Source organism: Ostrea edulis, chromosome 7, assembly GCF_947568905.1.
Source record: "Ostrea edulis chromosome 7, xbOstEdul1.1, whole genome shotgun sequence".
NCBI lineage: Eukaryota > Metazoa > Mollusca > Bivalvia > Ostreida > Ostreidae > Ostrea > Ostrea edulis.
The window spans coordinates 37094655-37114610 of NC_079170.1; the positions used below are offsets into that span (position 1 = coordinate 37094655).

Sequence of the window (19956 nt, forward strand, 5' to 3'; positions counted from 1 at the left end):
TTCACTATTTGTTATTGAGACCACAATTTATCATTAATTTCACTATTTGTTATTGAGTCCACAATTTATCATTAATTCCACTCTTTATTAACATTCCCACTATTATACTATCAATTATATCTGAAGTCGGATAAATGGCTTCATGGCTTGAATGCTTTGGATTTACTCCCACACATCAAGTTTGAATATCCACATGACACCGAGATATCATTGGGTCATTCTCTCACCAGAGGGCGCGCTGCGTAGCGTAACGCCCTCTGGTGAGAGATTGAGCATTGGGTGTGATGCTGTGATTGCCTGGATTTGGGTAATGAATATGTTTAAACGAACATTCATACTTCTGAATGAAAAGTGAAGATATCGAACAGTCATAAATATACAGTAACCTCATAAAGAATACAACACTGAGAACAGGGCACAGACAGACCCCAGGACACACCTGGGGTGAGGATACGTCGTCCCAAATCACTAAATATTTCCTGTGGGCGTTACTAGTAATAGTCCGATTTCATAATCACATATTTGCGTTTTCAGTATCACATATGAATTTCACTTTGATATGCAAGACCAGGGTAATGAGAGGGAAATCCTGCATTCCTGTAAGCCTCGATTTGGTGATATCCTCTTTAAAAAATAATATTGAAATAGGCGTTCATCATATTATACGAATATAACTTCTAATCCAATGTATGGGGGGGGGGGGGGCATAATTGAAATCTTTAGAAAGTTATAGGGCAATGAACAATGTGTATTTAGGTGGAATAATTGTTCTTTACATTGTTTAGATAAAGACCAAAGAATATGTTTGAAAGGGGGAGGCAATTCCAATTCCAATTCTCTAAATAATAGGGCGGTTGTTTGTTGATGGTTTTTTTTTTCTTCTTAAATTTCGACTAAAACCATTTGCTGTATTTGCGTATCATTATTTTCATTACGTTGTATTTTTATCCGATTTTGTTTTCTCGCTGACATTTTAGTCCTACACCCTGTCTAAATTTAGGACATCCGTTTCGCAATGTAGATCAGCACGTTAACTCCAATATGTACAACTGCCACGAGAAATACATCATTCATTTAAACACTGTATGTACATCGACAGTGTATAATATAAATATATCCTATACACTGTATGTACATCTACAGTGTATAACATAAATATATCCTATACACTGTGTGTACATCTACAGTGTATAACATAAATATATCCTATACACTGTATGTACATCTACAGTGTATAACATAAATATATCCTATACACTGTGTGTACATCTACAGTGTATAACATAAATATATCCTATACACTGTGTGTACATCTACAGTGTATAACATAAATATATCCTATACACTGTGTGTACATCTACAGTGTATAACATAAATATATCCTATACACTGTGTGTACATCTACAGTGTATAACATAAATATATCCTATACACTGTATGTACATCTACAGTGTATAACATAAATATATCCTATACACTGTATGTACATCTACAGTGTATAACATAAATATATCCTCGGCAGGTTTTCCTGTGTCTTAGAATTAATTTGACATTTCGAATTACGGATTCTAATCGCTGCGGCACATCTGAGTGACATTTAAGAACAATGCATGACAACTGTGGCATGGCGTCATTGGCTACATTCCGATTCCTCAGTCTCCTGGTACAAACACAGAGAACCGCCTTAAACTGGCACGAATTCCTCAAATCACAATATCAAAACTTATGAAAAATACATAAATATAATTACATTATCATGCCAGAGAATGATGCAACTAATTCGAGAAATATGCTTACGACATTTGAACTCTGAACTTTTCCCCATCACTTATCAGACTCTTAAAAACGTAAGGATGGCGTTGCGCCTTGTGAGAATGCAAATCATTACTTATTCTAATGTCATGCTTATAATAATTATAGATATGAACTTCTCAACTACATAGTTATAATGATTTCTGATATTGACACGCGTATCCACAAATCCTTTATCATTTGGAAATCCTGATATCAATTGTAACACGAAAAAGAGAACTTTTGAACTTGTGCACAGATCTATTGCACTAACCTGATGATTTGGGTGATCCTCAAATATTATTTATTTTCTAAGAATGTATATAACGAGTACCACCGATACTATATCTATACTTGTATAATATGCTGAACTGTACAATGTACGAATATTATACAGCTGTTAATCCTTTTATAAGTACACATAGACATTTATGTTTGTCATTAAATGTACAACACCACAGTCGATAAACATTTTAAACCAATTATTATTCAATATTAATTTGATTTGTTCAGTGTCATTTTTACTTTATATGTCAGTGAAGAAAATTTCAAACATCACACCGACCCTGATTTATGCCAGTGAAGTCAATCACTCCATTATTAGTGGCACACAGTATGCTTGTTATGACTGGCGCCATTTAGTCTACATTTTTCGTGTATTTTACTATTCAGTCATGAAACCTAAATTTACGTACAATGCATGTTCTCGTTTTACTAAATGTATTGAAGTGGTTTAATTCTTCCTCTGGACTCGGTGAATAGCATACTTCTCAAGTAGCTGAAACATCGCATTGATTAAATCGCCAGTATTTGTATGGTATTGATAACAAGAAGTCTTGACCATGTTCCTATATTTACATAGGTATTCGTTTGCCATAGCAAACCTTGTAACAAAATCCAAGTACGTCTCTTAATTCATATTTGAAGCACAATTTACTATATACCTCGATGTAAACAAGGTTCAATTTAACTGCTCTGCAATGCCATATTAACTTATTCTAGATACGTTTATGCATTTCGAAACTATGAAACAATAAATGTGGTAATATTTACCGGTAATCACCACTGGTAATTTTTTATATTCCTCCGCCAATCCTGTTTAAAGTCGGTCCAATGTTTGTTTCCTTTCTGTTTTTGCAATACCCTCTTCTTTAAACTAAATTATCAACTACAATCGTTAAAAAAACTCACTAAAACCTCACGTGATTCTTAAAATGGAACATAAGTTGTTAACCAAACCCTTTAATCTATAAAAGGCGAATTTTATTGCCAGAAAAACATAGTGGACATCCTTTAACAAGAAGAATTAAAACATTCGAACATTTTATGATGCCTTCTGAGAGAAAATTGTTAAATGAAGAAATGTACGTGTTTGTCAGCCACCAAACAAATAGTATAGTGTAGTATTCCCCAGATAGCAACATTTCATACCTTAACACAAACTTGTAATCATAATGATACAACCAGTCTGTTCGGTTTTTCTTTCCAACGACCGAGTGTACTGCTACCTCATGAGATGAATCATGATAAAAAATACATCTAAGGGCGGTTCTGTCAGTGTACATTATATAACAAAGGTATCTAATTGTATGGCCATAACAAATTCAGCATAAAATTTGGATATACTGTACTAACACTAAAAGAGAAAATACACAAACATAGTATATTCTTACCCAAACCCTCAGCATATCTTTATGACAATAACTTTTGACATACATTATATTTTGTATTGTTTTAATTTGCATTATAGAAATGGGCATTTAATCCAAACCCGAATGTAACAGACATTGTGAAATAAACGCCCTCTGGCGGCCTGCTTGAGAGATCCATAATCAGCGGCTGGGGCTGATTAACTAAAACAAAGGAGCTCCCACCTTCCGCTAATTACACCGTGTCGTTAATAACAAGATGTTCGGGCAGTCAGCGCTTGTTTCCTATGTGATAGCGAGACCTTGTGGAACACCTTAGGCTGCACGCGCCGCCATTATAAGGCGGTCTACCTAGGTCCTCAACCTAAATCCATGAATCAAGTTATATAAGTAGATAATGCCATGTCATTAATTCACATGTAACCTTTTTAAAATATCTTGAAACTAGGATATCGTCCGTTGGTTGCCTAAAGTTTACCATTTGTTGAGGCGAAATCAGTCTGGTAGTTCAAAGGTGTTAGATAATGTTCATTTATCAACGAACTTAAACCTGGAAGTCTTCTTGCCAAAATAGATTTAAACGAATGACAAAAGCAAAACTGTGGGTATATAGTACGATATATTGCTATCTGTATAAGGTTTTGAACACAGTGTCATTGACCAAAGAACTATTTATAAAGACTTCAGGCTGACTGACGGCGGTATACGCAAGGAGGTTTTTTTTAATTATCAACGACATTCATATAGAATAACTGAAAATCTGCTTGATGAATAGCCAGATCTATGCTCATATCAAACTTGATTTGGAATAAAGATATAAGACCACTCTTAAAATGTATCTATATATCAAATGATAGCAGTGCCATATGATGTATCATTAGTATATCTGATTAAATGAAAAATTGAGTTTTATCTCGTGTACACAAACATCCGTTATGATAATCGTCAATATAGACTGGCTAATGAAAAGAGTAAATGACAATAGGTACCACGTATAGAAGCACAGAAGAATTTATATAGGTGGATCCACGTTCCCTAATCATACATCAATGAAAAATAATTTTAAAATAGTATTTCTTTTTTAACATACCAACTGTAATCGCTAATGGTGGGAAAATGTTAATGTTCACCAGATGTAAACTATCAAACACATTAAAAACCCAAAATATACAGATCTCTATACTTTGTTTAGAAAAGATGGTAATAGAGAGTAAACATAAAACGAGCACAAGCAGACCCCTCTCACCACACGTGTACCTTCGTAAGCCTCTTGTCTCTTAAACCATTATCACGTGACCACTGATCAGTTACAGGAATGACGACATAAATGGGTTTTAAAAGCACACTTGTTTTTCCATTACTTTACAGGAACTGTATTGAATCATATGAAATGAATATTAATTACTAAATCGGTACATGTAGCGCCTCTCTTGGAGGTGTACCGCAGTTCACCTCTCTAACTGAACGATCCCTTCTTCACCATATGGTGAAATATCAAGATTGCGTGGTCTAAGGTATTGTTTTACAAAATATGTATATCTTATTCAAATGAAATTCAAGTACCACGACGTATAAAAAAGATGACGAAATGTTAGACCTAATTAGCATTCATTCTGAGCTCTGGTGTATATTGAATACGTATGTCAAGATAATACCTTGGACGCCGCGACAGGTCGACATGTTAATGTGAGGTGGTCCAAAACAAACAATAAAAAACCACTAAAACCACACAATGAACAGTCATTCCAGGAAATTAGCTTCAAACACAACATTGAATATTGTGGAATAAAGGCGTTCATATATTTGTATCAATTGGTACTCTTTTGTGTATGTAAACAATAAAATGTTTACGCGGGTTATGCATTTTTTCTGCAATGTTAGCTACCTTCATCACCCGATGAAACAACAAAGAAAGACATTTCATTGTTCATATTTATATTGTTATGTATTTTGTTTTTAGATATAAACTAGAATTAAGTTCTAAAATATCATGGTTGGCCCATTTGTTACGTTAAACTGCACGGTCAATGCACTATTTGACTTTGATGACGCTCCATATTTGGTAATGATTATGCAGACAGGTGGTGATAGAAAACCTGATTAAACTAGTTTGCAACAAATGTGTATCCAATATATAATGATTGATTGATTGTATATTGGTTAACGTCCCGCTCTAGAATTTTTAACTCATATGGAAACGTCATCATTGCCGGTGAAGGGCTACAAAAATTAGGCATATGTTCGGCGCTTACTTTCATTAAACAGGGAGGGATCTTTATCGTGCCAAACCTGCTGTGACACGGGGCCTCGGTTTTTGCGGTCTCATTCGGACCGCCCCATTTATTCACCCCTTACGATAACAAAGAGGCACTGAGCATCTATTTTGACCCGGATCCTCACGGGCCCATTGTATGATGAAAGCAATGTCAATTTCAAACGAAATATGAGAAAAGCTTCAGTGAATGTTGATATTAACTGCTGATAGATTACGAGTGGTTTTATATATTCTGTTTCCTTTGATTGTATGTTGTTTAACGTCCCACTTAAAATATTTTCACTTCTGTAGTAACATCTCCAGCTTTAAGATACTTGTCACGAATGTTGACCTATACCTGACACTCAGGGGCGTGGTAGTGAGTGCAGGGGCGTGGCAGTGAGGGTTCTTTATCGTGCTAACTCCTGCCTTGGCGCAGGGCCCCTGGGTTTTAAGGTCGTATCCAAATATATATGCGTTATTTTCGTTTCTAACTCGGATATTTTGGGGAAGAACAGCCACTATCTTACTTTTAAAAACATATTAGGTTTGAAACGTCGGGATCGAGAATGAAACTGGAGCCTCTCAGATGCGATTACTGCATGAGTTACCGCGAGCGGTTTTGTGTGGAATTACATCGAGTTTCTGAAATTGTGTCCAATCCTGTTGTGGTTTGCGATAGATAATTTAATATATTTTAAGGTAATTGTTTTAGATCCGTGTCATTTATCTTGAGTAGTGGCATTCTCTAAATAGAATAGCAGTGGTATTTTGGAAGGAAACCATTTACTTTTCAATAAGTAGAACAAATATCAAATTTCACGAGATAGTAAAATGTCATTCTAAACATAAATGTCAGATGTTTGGTCGTTTTTGTTGTTCAGGTCTGTGAATTTCACTTAGAATGCATCTCATCGTTTATCATAAATAAGGAAAAGTATCGCACCAATTAAATAAAAATCAAGCATCGTATAAGTTTTTGATTGTTGTTGTTTTTTGTTTTACGTCCCTTCCAGAATTGTTCACTCTTTTCGATACGCCACCGGCTGTTTAAGTAAAGAGACATCAACTGCAGAGGTGTGCAAACGTCTGCCGCTTCACGGGATCTCGTTTTCTGTGGTCTCATCGAAAGACAATGCAGCGGACTCTTACTCGTTTGGGGGAGGAACATTCACTACCTATTTCAGGATGCAAGCGAGATTCGAACACGTGATATCTCGCTCAGATAGCGTACACTGAGTCACTTCGACTGGTCCGTGCACATGTATATACATTAATCATAATGTATTTTTATAACATTTATATCTACAATACACATTAAATCACCATGTCTTTGATATCATCATATGCATCATATATATCTAGTAAAACGCTATCATGAAAGGTGAAGATAACGAACAGTGATCAATCTCATAACTCCTAAAATCAATACAAAATAGATAGTTGGGCAAACACGGACCCCTGGACACACCAGAAGTGGGATTAGGTGCCTAGGAGGAGTAAGCATCCCCTGTTGACCAGTCACACCCGCTGTGAGCCCTATATCCTAATCAGGTAAACGGAGTTATCCGTAGTCAAAATCAGTGTGCCAAGAACGGCCTAACAATGGGCATGAATCACGTCAGACAGCAGTTGACGCAATGATAGGTTGTATTGACGAATTAGATCGTTATAACGGCCATAGAAATTGCGAAAGGCTGACTTCAATCGAGACTGTTGAAACCCCTGTACCATCACTTGTTTGTCAGTAGCTTGCCTCGATTTAAAAACTTACTATTCACAGAACAAGTTCTTGCGTATCGCATCAGTTGAGAGATATAAACACCATATGCAGGTGATAATGAAATATTGCTACATAAATATGGGAAGTTGACGTTGGAGAAGCTGACATCATCCCGTTTGTTATTCAGTTGAGTTGTCAGATTACCGTTAATGTCTACTTTCAATAAAATATCTAAGTATGAAGCAGAAGTGGAGTCTTTGATTTCGAGCTCACGGGGATATATCGAATCGACATATGAATGAAAGTTATTATTGCTAATAGACAAAACGTCGTCGATATATCTAAATGTCGAATTGAAGGCCACAGCAAGACATTTTTTCTTCTCACGTAGAAGTTTTTGAATAAATTCTGCTTCATATGGATATTGAAACAGGTCAGCTAACAAAGAAGCACATTTCGTGCCCATGGGAATTCCAACAGACTGTTGGAAGACCTGATCACCTGATCACCAAAGACCATGAAGTTATTGTCAATGAGGAACTCTAGCATATTTTGTATTTCAACTTCAGAGTACTTGTGCGTGGAATCAGAGTGGTGTTTAACAGTGTACGTTTTTGAATGACTGATCACTAGATATGAATATTTCCTTGTCCATTTTTGTTGAAGAAGCAACTGTGTATGATGTCAAAAAGTCTAGTCTTTAATTTATCGTGAGGAATGGTCGTGTATAGTGTTGAAAAAGTTATAGGTTTTGATGTTATTCATTTGGGAAAAGTTTTGCGATCACGAATTTTACCTCCTATTTTTCTGTATTCATACGCGCATTGTTCACAACTGCGTCATCACATTCACAAGAAAATGGCTATCATGAAATTTGTACAAATACTGAAAGCACAAAATTAGAAAAGTAAACACTCTACTATGTTTATTTTGGATTTCACTTGTTCTAAATATCAAATTCTACTATGTATCAATATGTTTGAAACAACGGAATTTTTGTTTAGAAACGATAGATCATCAAGCTACACTTTTTGATAAAACCTTTTTCATTATTTTTCGTTGATTAACATTTTTTTACTTTTCAGGAATTAACACTGAACTGCTTCCCATATACCTGGTTCTACCTCTGGTGTGTCCAGTGGTCCGTGTTTGTCCAACTCTTTGTTTCGTATTCTTTGTGGCATTTATGAGATTGATCACTGTTCGTTATCTTCGCTTTTCATCAAAGTATTCCATTAACAACAGATGGAACAAATTCCATAATGAGTTGGGGAAATGTATTCCATCATGAATTAATAAAATTTCAATATTCATGTACAAATCACTTACTGTTTACAATTATTCTAATTAATGTTGGTTGGTTTGATTGATGCCTGCTGGCAAAATAAAATTATCCATAAATTTTCACAACACACACAGAACTACGACATATGTGTGTATCACCAAGTGTGTACAGTGATCCAGGATCGCTTTATATACTGAGTCATTTCAATAGGTAAATAGTATGTAAATAAGGTATAAAGAAATATTTTATAGCTAAATGATAGCTCCATTTATAGAAGCTCGGCTGCAAAATCTGGTCCTATGTACATTCATGCAGACAGACAGAAGAAATAAATACGTGAAATAAAAATGACAATTTGGCAGTTATATTTATCTGTCTTACGTAGGTTATCGCTCCATTTCATAATACCATGAAATACCAGTCTCATATTAATGGATTCTGTGTAAGGACTCCAGGTTTATGTCTCGGATTTTGTCTTCTCATTTGAGGTGAATAAATGCCCTAGATATAATGCCTTACTTGTGTCGTAGCAAATTCTTATGTCATGAAAAAGGTAGAGATGACGAATAGTGATCGATCACGTAACCCCTATACGGAATACACAATGTAGAGTAGGAAAAACACAGATAACGAGAAACGGCAGAGGTGGAGTCAAGTGCCTAGGAGGAGTAAGCATCCCCTGATGTCCGGTCACGTCCGCCGTGAGCCCTGTATCTTGATCATGTAATAATCATCTCGCATGGTCCTTCCTGGGCTTTAGTAGTCACTGGCCCATCATTGTCTACTTCTACAGAGAATCGAACCCGAGTTCTGTAAGTGTCATTTACGTTGGAAATATATTTTCAATTTGGACACTGAGGTTGGAATGATAAAATCAGATTAACACCTTTTTCTTTACATATACAGCAGATCATTCTCTACCTAAAACCAACGTATACTTTTGATTTATCTTATCTAGCAGGTTTTGCCTATCAGTGTTAACACAATACAAGCAACACTATTCGATCTCATATTTAAAAAGACACTCTAAGCTTTAAAGATTGCAAATGAATTCCAATGTCTTGTTTCAATATTCAAAGGTGGGTTGTACATGAAAATTATAGCTATTAGATTGAAAAATCCGTCCAAGACAAAATACAGTCCTTTCCAAACGCTTGATCCCTATCTCATGAATAGACATTTTTAAAAATCAACTGGACAGGGTTAAGTAAAATTGTATAATATATTTATGCCAACAAAAAACTATTTTAACGACATCCACATCTACACAATATTATCATCTTGCACGGTTGTTCATGCTCATGATCCGAGTGGTTACCTTCCTCAGCTGATAAGCCTAGTCATTCAATAGTGGGATTGGAAATTCGTTCAGTTCATTTCCAGATTGAATCAAACAGGAAACAATATCTAATTTAGCACTTATTGGTAGTATGATGAAGCAAAGTTGAAATCAAATCTATGGTACGTACCACGAAAAGTGAAGATAACGAACAGTGATCAATCTCATCACAACTCCTATAAGGTATACAAAATAGATAGTTGAGCAAACACAGACCCTTGGATATACCAGGGGTAAGATTAGGTCCCTAGGAGGAGTAAGCATCCAATCTCGACCGGTCACACTCACAGTGAGCCCTATACCTTGGTAGTTTAACGTCGCTCTCGAAAATCTTAATAATAATGACAATAGTATATTCTACATTGAAGTATATATGAATGGAGAATATAATATTATCATCATATTAAATTTTATATACTTTCGAGAACCTTTCATTCGAATTGAGATGTCACCACTGTCGGTGAAGGGCTGCAAAATTTAGGACTATGCTCGGCGCTTACGGCCTTTGAGCAGGAAGGGATCTTAAAAATATCGAGCCACACCTGCTGTGACACGGGACCTCGGTTTCTTTGTGGTCTCATCCCCATTTGGTCGCCTCTTACGACAAGCAAGGGGTACTGAGGACCTATTCTAAACCGGATCCCCATGAGACTCCCTATATCTTGATCAGGTAAAGGGAGTAATCCGTAATCACAATCAGTGTGCCAAGAACGGCCTAAAATTCGGTACGAAACACGTCAGATAGAATTTGACCCAATGATAGGTTGTATTGGCAAACTAAGTCATTATAATGACCATTTATTTTTATTCGGAATGTTCTAATTTGTACATCAATAAGTGGATTAATTTTAGTATCAGCTACGTACATCCGCTTCTGCGTCAGTTGCTACAAAAGTTATGAAATTACATGAAGCAGAAATACACTCCTTTGGTAATGATGGTTACAGTGTTACAAACATTAAGCACCTATATACATAGGGACATTTCCGTCACAGTAGAAAAACAAGAGTTCGTTAAGTGTTTCCAAAGAACACCTTTGGTGCACTATTTTACATTTTACAAGACAATGTAGGCAAAAGTCATTTAACATTAATAGACGAGTCACCGTATTATAAAATCCTCTGATTATATATTTTTATGAAGTACTGTACTTTATAATTATAAATTTTCAGATAACCGAAGTCTTGTTAACGTAGGTAGACAGCTGCATTCTAATACAATTAATCATAAAGTGACAGCATATCTACACATCCACTGATCAAAAGAAAATCCACATGGAGTGGAGTGGCGTGGCAATGCGTTCTGCATAACTCGGAAAACGGGGATATTTTATCAAGAAATCCTTTTATTGTCTCTACTTAGATGTTGTCATCACAATGTTCTTTTTCAATATACATATAAATTTAGTCTTCAACAACATACGCATTGTTGTGTGCCACTGAAGGGATGGTTTGCAAGGTTAAAAAAGATGACATAAAAAGGGCGTTTCTTTCCCTACTTAGAAGTGGATGTAGAGCATTCAGGCAGCCACAGCATGACCCCAACCATACAGTTAATTAGTATCAGTGGTATAGCCACATTCAGTATCAAATGCAATGGAGACAGGGTCAACATGAACAATGATATAGTCATACATTTGGTTCACCATCTTTCGGGTACCAACGTGTACGCTCTTGATTCGCCCCTTCGACGCAATGCACAGGATCGAGGATCCCACCTAGACATAACCCAAAGTAGCTACTTCCGGTATTGGATTTTGTCAACATGAACAGCTAGTGATACAGTCATAGACAGTAGCCACTTCCGGTACTGTAGTATGTCGACATAAACAGTGATACAGTCATAAACAGTTGTCACGTTTGGTATCGGGGTATGTCAACATAAACAGTGATACAGTCATAAACAGTTGTCACGTTTGGTATTGGGGTATGTCAACATAAACAGTGATACAGTCATAAACAGTTGTCACGTTTGGTATCGGGGTATGTCGACATAAACAGTGATACAGTCATAGACAATAGCCACTTCCGGTACTGTAGTATGTCAACATAAACAGAGTCCCAGAAAATGACCACATAAACAGAACGCCATAGAAAATGGTATACTTGTAAAACTTAGCTATATCTGTCATTGAAATTTTTCTCTCTCAAAATAATGCGAGACATATTTAGCACAGGAAGCTTGTAACAAGCATATGCACTGGGCTCCTTCAGCTACAATGAACATAGCCAATGTTATATCAAATATGTAAAAGAAAATACTATAGGGGACAAAGTTGACTTCATTTCTATTACATGATCCTGTGATCATGGTCGTAGAAGCAATATTCAATATTCGAACTTCTTCGACATCAAATAAAGCCCCTAGTTATATCAATTCGATGTACATCAGAAAACTATTGCATGTCATTGGTGGACGATAACAGTGACGTGTTTGATGGTATTTTCTGATTCTAACATGGTGATGATACAAATGTGAACACGAAAAAGATAATAATTCAATTACATGAACCCTACAATTGTTTTCTTTCTGTCAACTTTGAGATATATTTTTACTCTTTTAAAAACAATCTTTTGAAACATTCATGGTATTCTTAATGGATAATTTGCAGGATTTAAAAGACATGCATAGTAGAAGATGGACAACGGAATAGCAATTGTTGATTAATCGTGGGATACCAATTCTTAACTCATTGGGAATACCCACTATTAATCCATGGGGGACACCATCTGTTAATTCACTGGGGGAATACCCTCTGTTTATTCATTGGGAGTACCAACTGTTAATTCACCGGGACAGCTATAATTTTAATCCATCAGGGGATACCCACTGTTAATTCACTGGGGGTTAATAACTCTTAATTCATTGGGGGTACCCATTGTTAATCTATTGCGGATACCCACTGTTAATTCATTGGGATATGCATTTATTAATTCATTGGAGGTATCCATTGTCAATTCAATGGGGATAACCACTGTTAATTTATCGGTGATACCCACTGTTAATTCACTGGGGAATACACATTGTTAAATCATTGGGGATACCCTTTGTTAATTCATTGGAGATATACATTATTAATTCATTAGAGGTACCCACTGTTTATTCATTGGGGATATACGTTATTAATTCATTGGATATATACATCATTAATTCATTGGAGGTACCCATTGTTAATTCATTGGGGATATACTTTATAAATTCATCAGAGGTACCCATTGTTAATTCATTAGGGGTATCCATTGTTAATTCATTGGATATATACATTGTTAATTCATTGGATATATACATTATTAATTCATTGGAGGTACCTATTGTTAATTCATTGGATATATACATTATTAATTCATTGGAGATATACGTTATTAATTCATTGGAGATATACATTATTAATTCATTGGATATATACATTATTAATTCATTATGGGTACCCACTGTTTATTCATTGGGGATATACGTTATTAATTCATTGGAGGTACCTATTGTTAATTCATTGGATATATACATTATTAATTCATTATGGGTACCCACTGTTTATTCATTGGGGATATACATCATTAATTCATTGGAGATATACATCATTAATTCATTGGATATATACATCATTAATTCATTATGGGTACCCACTGTTTATTCATTGGGGATATACGTTATTAATTCATTGGAGGTACCTATTGTTAATTCATTGGATACATACATTATTAATTCATTGGAGATATACATTATTAATTCATTGGAGATACACATTATTAATTCATTGGATATATACATTATTAATTCATTGGATATATACATTATTAATTCATTATGGGTACCCACTGTTTATTCATTGGGGATATACGTTATTAATTCATTGGAGGTACCTATTGTTAATTCATTGGATATATACATTGTTAATTCATTGGAGATATACATTGTTAATTCATTGGAGGTACCTATTGTTAATTCATTGGATATATACATTATTAATTCATTGGAGATATACATTGTTAATTCATTGGAGGTACCTATTGTTAATTCATTGGAGGTACCTATTGTTAATTCATTGGATATATACATTATTAATTCATTGGAGATATACATTGTTAATTCATTGGAGGTACCTATTGTTAATTCATTGGATATATACATTATTAATTCATTGGAGATATACATTATTAATTCATTGGAGATATACGTTATTAATTCATTGGATATATACATTATTAATTCATTGGATATATACATTATTAATTCATTGGATATATACATCATTAATTCATTATGGGTACCCACTGTTTATTCATTGGGGATATACGTTATTAATTCATTGGAGGTACCTATTGTTAATTCATTGGATATATACATTATTAATTCATTGGATATATACATCATTAATTCATTGGATATATACATCATTAATTCATTGGAGGTACCCATTGTTATTTCATTGGATATATACATTATTAATTCATTGGAGATAGACATTATTAATTCATTGGAGATATACATTATTAATTCATTGGAGATATACATTATTAATTCATTGGAGATAGACATTATTAATTCATTGGATATATACATTATTAATTCATTGGAGGTACCCATTGTTAATTCACTCAAGGGCAGCTCACCGGCATGAAGCATCGCAGTTCATATATCATGTATTTCTAAAACTGAGACTTATTTCTTAAAATAAATACATGGCTGCTTGAAAAAAAAAAAAAGATTTTGTATTTGAAATATTCCATAACATGTGATTAGGGTGGTCGGACATCTTTGAATAAAAAGATATATTTTCCTTATGGTTGTTGGAACCAGTGGTACATGTATTTTCTATGGGTAGATGGAGATTTTAGCAGTTTTACACGTCGTCAGTTTAACCTGTTCTGTTACCGCGTTTTATGGTGACGTCAGAGATATGCACATGTATATAAACACATATATTTTCTGTGAGAAATTATTTTTAGGTTTGTATCTTGGCATGCGTGCTACTGGCATGCAGGTGATTTTGCAATTTGACAAGGAATTTCAGATCCGTAAATGATAGTCCAACCGTATTTTAGATCGTGACAGTTTAACACCATACACTTCGTCAGCACCAGACCCCCCCCCCCCCACCCCACCCTTTTTGACAACGTTCATTTTCCGTCATTTTCACATGAAAGTAAGATGCATATGTTGTTTGATCCCCTCACCCCCCACTTTTTGACATAAAAATTGAATGTGAAGAATGTATGTATTCTAACGCATTTAGGGAAGGATGACCCCCTCCTCCTTTTTTCGGTCAAAAGATTTTTTAAAAATCGATTTTACTATTATCATTGATTATCATAAATTTCATACAACTATGAAATCAATTTTTTCTACGGTTGCCCTCTCCCTTTTCGCAAGAAAAAAGATGTTCCGTGTCTATGTACTAACGTGTGTACATCAACAGAATCAAAAGTAGAATGCACTAACTTATAAGTCTCAGGAATTAAAATAAAAAGTGTACTCAGTAAAAATCAAAAGACATTATTTTGAAGGGCACTGACAAAATCAAAAAGGACAATTCAGCTAGAGTCTTAATTTTGATTAACGTATTCTTTCCTGAGAGACCGGCAGCTGTCAGCGAGGGTCCAGACATGACCCCGGGGGCAGAGGTTTACAGTCTGATCGTGAACGTGCGGATTCAGTCAAGACAAGCGTCGCCAGTTATTGGTTTACAGTTTATCACTTTATGACCAGCTGATCGCCAGGGAAACAGTGATAAAATGTAACCTTGGTCGTTCTACAGGTTTCCAAGGTAATGAAGCAATACTGAATCTGATAGTGACCGAGCGTTAGACAGACGGACAGAGGATGAAGGGGTATTTACTGTCCAAAAACTGCTTGCACGAGAAATTCCATTTAAATTGGCCGTTTTCGCGATCTATTTGTAATGCTGCCTGTTTTATATCTAAAATTTTCTAAGATTTCTAATAGACATGTGAGTTTTCAGAACATAAACTGTTCTTGTGAACATAAAAAAAAAAAAAAAAACCAGAAAAAAAAACCCCCTGTTAATGGTTTAAATGGTTGTGAATTCAAGAATCCCTGTCAATCTTGACAACGTTTCAGGAAACTCTCATTAAGTGTAGTTCATCTGAATGCATCCAAGAGCAGTTTTTATCGTCTCTAAACTGAGTTACTGTTACATAATAATCCAATTAATATTTGAATTAGAATGAGAACAAAATCTTAATTTTACCACGCAACGTCAATTTTAATAATATTAATGAATTCCATAAAGTAAACTACAGTACATATACATTGTATGATAGTGATTTTCATTAAATCGGTCGTTGAATAATTCCATTTCGAAGATTCCTTTTTATTTTTTGACATTCTATTCGATTTAAAATCAAATAAAAGGGAAATAGCGTCACTGACATGTCATGTTGTATGCCTTGGCCAATTATGTAATAATTTCCATTCTGATTTTTAACGTTGGAAACAAGAAACAATGGTCGTTTATTGATATCGTCAATTATGCTGTATACAAATGATGAATTACTTTGCACCTGGAGTTGTACAATTCCATTAATTTTCCCTGCTTCCTTGTTTATTTTAAACAACCACAACTTTGTTAAAATTAATTGGTACATGCTTTTCATAATTTTATATCAAATAATTCTTCGTTAGCTTTGTAGTAAACATTCTACATCAAAGGATAGATATGTTTTGGTTTGAAACTTTGGAATTTCACTCGAGAGAAAATAGATCGAGAGAGAGGGGGATAGACAGAGAGAGGGGGGGGTAGACAGAGAGAGAGAGAGAGAGAGAGAGAGAGAGAGAGAGAGAGAGAGAGAGAGAGAGAGAGGACCCATTTTGATAAAACAACCCATATTGATAAAACAGCAAGTATATTGCATTCTCTTTGATGTTCATTTCTAATCATGTAAATTTTGTTTTCGTTTTAAATAAACCTTAAAGGGTTTGAAACAAACGGCTCCCGTCGTGGTACTAATAAAACTAATATTATTTTCTTTATTTTAAAACAAATATTTTCAATATTTTCAAAGTACGGAGAAAATTATATTGTCGAGGCGGTTTAAGAGTCTTCATTGATATTGGGCGATCACATCATTGCCTTATGATAATTATACCTGCCTACTTTGACATATTGAAATACGAAATCTGTGTATTTAATGCATTCCGTAGGTATAACCTCTGGCAGTCTATGAACAGCTAATGATTACATTATCGTGTCACGTCACAGGGAGGAAGTCAAGTAAACCTTAATTATCGGATGTCAGGGAAATTAGCACACCATACTCGCGTAAAATTCATGGATTTTCAGTATGATATAGATATAACACTGAATCCCTTATCTTAAGAAATAAATGTAATATACAAATAATATACTATTTATATATTTATCAAACGTTAAATAAATATTCAAAATATGATTTGGCATGTGACAAGGAATTCCTTCTAGACATTGATCTTCTATATATTATCTAAAAGTAAACTGCCTAGTGTAAATCACAGATTATATTCGAAATTATTCAAAATAACCTGACATGTTCGAATCTTTGATATATATTATATACAATTATATCCAAGAGACCATACACTATTTAAAAGAATTGACGTATCAAGTCACTCCGTCATACCAGATTTTATACATTAATGGTATTACTGTAGATGTAAACCCTTAGAAATTAATTGCACTGCATACTTACACACTGTATATCCGATAGTCTCTTTATACCGCGGCTTGTCCTGTACAGATAGTTGACAGAAAAAGACGCCAGAAAACAAAATCACACACGGAAATCTGTAATATTCACTAAAAAACTAAGAAATCCCAGGAAATATCGAAATTAGAAAACTCACAGATACTTTATACTTTCCAGATAAAATTCGCACATTGAGTGCCTTTCTGTCTTGCACACACAAAAACAACAGTGATACCTTTTACTTATGTCTTATGCATAATGGGACCGCATAAACGCCTGGGGCAAGGAAATGACAAGTTTGATGCATGACTCTGTGACAAGTAACAGTGCCTGTGTTTTACGGTCTCCATGGCTTTACCTTTCTCTGTGCCTTGTCTTGTTGTCTTTACAACATTGCAATCAGCCTTTATGGAATCTATCGTTAAATGTGCAACACCATTGATCATGTGATAAATTATTGGGCGTCAGTTTATGTGAATACAGTTATTATGGTACTAGATTCGCTCAGCTTTAAATTGACTATGAGGAAATAGCATCTGGACTATAGTCTCAAATTAAAGGGAATTCAATATGTATCGTGATTTAATGCGCGCATGAAATCAAATATTGTTGTCATCAAATGAATAGATGCCAACACAAATTCAATCATTATTAGATATCTTGAATTATCTGTGTTCTGTTAATTTGGCGGTCCATAATTTTGATTTAAAATTTACACCACCCATTTCTGTTCCATCTTGTTTCCGATTCGATTTCTCATGCACTCGATCTAATCGTTCTTGTTACCGGTCTGTATATATATTTGCATAAATTCAGGGCCGTAAGTAGGGTTCTAAATCAGGGGAGGCAGGGGATTGGGGGCCGCCGATTGACTTTACGACTGAAAATGACACTTTTTAAATCCCAATTTATCATGTTTGTGTTTCATTTGTACTATGTAAAGAATCGTAATATGGTGTCAAAGACAAAGGTGCTTGTCTTCATTTTAAACATATATCCTATAATATAACATTTATATAATTTTATTTTCTTTTTTGCCAAAAAATCAGACGAGGCAGTTGCCTCGTCTGCCTCATCGGCAGTTACGGCCCTGAAATTTACCCGTGTCTATTCCTCCTTGTCACCGGTCCGGTCTTACCTTTACCCGTTCCTATTCCTCCTTGTTACCGGTCCAGTCTTACATTTACCTGTGTCTATTCCTCTTTGGTTACCGGCCCGGTCTTACCTTTACCTTGTTCCTCCTAGTTACCGGTCCGGTCTTACCTTTACGCGTGTCTATTCCTCCTTGTTACCAGTCCGGTCTCGGCATATACATGTACAACAGTCAGCATTGCAGTTTTCAGCTATGCAACTTACAATGTACGCAGTGGTGGATTTAAGGGGGGGGGGGCGCAACCGGCGCGCGCCCCCCTAATTTTTTTTAATTTTATGTAAATCGGGGTATCTTCTTTAGAAAAAATGTCCTAAACGATAGAAGAAGCAATAATTTCTTCCACTCCCAGAGAAATAAATGACAAAATCTTTTGATTTCTTGAATTACTTGATTATGAGAACTTAATATTTTCCCCCCCCCAAAACCCTTAAAATTTGCGTCATAATTTCACCTTATTAATAGTGATAAAATATAGTACAAATGACTAAATAGGAGACATGTTTCAGGCCCTATAAAATCTGTAAATTCCAGGAACTGGACCCACTGGGGGCCCCCAGACCCCCTGCCTCATACAGTGGCGCCCCCCGTAACCGCAATTCCTGGATCCGCCCCTGGTACGCATGATACATTTCCTAAATTGTCATACATCACTTTAGTTTAGAGTTAAAATCATACCACTAAAAAAAAAGATATTGACTTAAATCATACCACAACCCTCTATTGTTTATTTGTATCAAACCATTTTTATCAAAATCTGATTATAATAAGATCCTTTGATCCGCTTACGTACACCGCAAAACAAGCGATCTACGTAAGCGGATCGCAGCAGCGGATTTAGACATGGGGGTTGAGGCCCGAAAGGGGGAGGGGGTGCATGGAAGGGGGTTAACCTGTCCCATGGGGGGAGGGGTCTAGAATTTTTTTTTTTAAAAGATTGATTTAAAATAGTGCATTTTCATTAATGTATTTTCGACTGAAATTCTTGTCCCTTCTTCCTTTCATTTATAAAATTTAAACAAAAAGAATAAACTTGACTTATTGATTCAATATAATTAAATTTAATGCAGTTCAGATTGAAAT

At 35.1% G+C, this 19956-nt stretch overlaps 1 protein-coding gene across 1 annotated transcript in view; it reads right to left on the reverse strand.

The window, feature by feature from the left end:
* LOC125655552 (uncharacterized) overlaps window positions 1-17997 on the reverse strand; it is a 39500-nt gene extending 21503 nt beyond the window's left edge. Inside the window, exon 1 of the mRNA XM_056144221.1 lies at window positions 17727-17997. The gene's annotated coding sequence lies outside the window, so the exon portion shown is untranslated. The remainder of the gene's footprint in view (window positions 1-17726) is intronic.
* Window positions 17998-19956: the final 1959 nt, after the last annotated feature.